Here is a 1,421-nt window from a genome sequence, read left to right on the forward strand (position 1 = left end):
AGTATATATATATATATATATATATATATATAAACCATAAAATACCCGCGTAACGCAAAACTAAATAAAATAATAATAACAATAATGAAACAAAAAAATAACTTATCACAGAGAGAAAAACATCAATTTTAGCGTAGTTTTTGTATAATTGCACATTTTAAATTATACTTTGATTAAATCGGTGAAGTCTAATCAGGCCACTTGTTAAACAAATCAAAATTAGGTCTGAACGAATAAACAGTGGTTTGTCTCTTTACCAGCCAGTTCTCCTCCACGTCCTTGCTGTGCAGAGCCTGCCTCTCTAACCGAGTCATACTAAATCCTGCTCATTCAGACTGACATCTGGCGCTCTGTTCGACTTTTTCATTTTACACCCATCAAACTGATCGATGATCTCCCAAAATTCAAGAGGAGAAAGAAAAAAAATCGAAGTGACTTTGCCAGTAAGTGTAAAATGTTTTATTTAGATGTTTTATACTGTGCAACAGTAACAATACAATAACTTGTCCATACAATCGAGCGATACAAATACGGAAAGAAAAAAAAACACAAGAAAAAAACAAAAAACAAACAAAGAGACATCAAAACATCTGTCGTTGAGCATGAAATGAAGCTGAAGAGGAGCCCAAGTCATCCCCACGGAATAAAGGGGAATAAGAGAATAACATCGCCGCTGATTAAATATGCATTTTGCTTCTATTTACACACGGATTCTCTAAAACGGAGCGTTAAAGTCGTGGAGGACGAGCAATCCGAGTCCACTGCAGTTACAAGAAACGTTTTTCTTCTTCCAGTAAAAAGTAAAGTCGATTCTTCTTCCGTAGGTTTTTTGTCCACCCTACAGCCCTATACAAACTTTTTTGTTTTCTCCTTTCATTGGTCCAAGGTGTGCCTGGACACTTCTTTAAAAAAAAGAAAAGAAAAAAAAAACGTCCAAAATTACACTCATGGGACAAACAAGCGAACCTTCTCTGAGACCAAAAAAAATAAAAAATAAAATAAGGAAAGTGGCGCTACCATGAGCATGCATGTTTAAAGTTTCCACCCCACACGCACATGAAGTAATCATGATAAACACTTTTAATTTGAAAGACGTGAAAACAGGAACAGAAGAGTCACCTTCAGTCACTTCAGGAAAATAAAGATGCAGCTTTTTCTTTCAAAAAAAAGTACATGTTTGTCCTTCTCCATCCATCCAAACTTCCTTTTCCCCTCCTCCTCCACCCTCGACATCTCGTTTTCTTTTTAAAATTCCCACGCCGCTTTTCCTTTCTTCTTTCTTTCTTTTTTTATTTTATTTTGAAATGTCTCCGATTCCACTACGTTTAAACTTACGCCATAATATTGAGAACAACAAATGGAGAGAGAGAGCGCGAGAGAGAGAGAGAGAGAGAGAGAGAGAGAGAGAGAGAGAGAGAGAG

Source organism: Pundamilia nyererei, unplaced genomic scaffold, assembly GCF_000239375.1.
Source record: "Pundamilia nyererei isolate P.nyererei 1_Seehausen unplaced genomic scaffold, PunNye1.0 scaffold00007, whole genome shotgun sequence".
In the NCBI taxonomy this organism is placed as follows: domain Eukaryota; kingdom Metazoa; phylum Chordata; class Actinopteri; order Cichliformes; family Cichlidae; genus Pundamilia; species Pundamilia nyererei.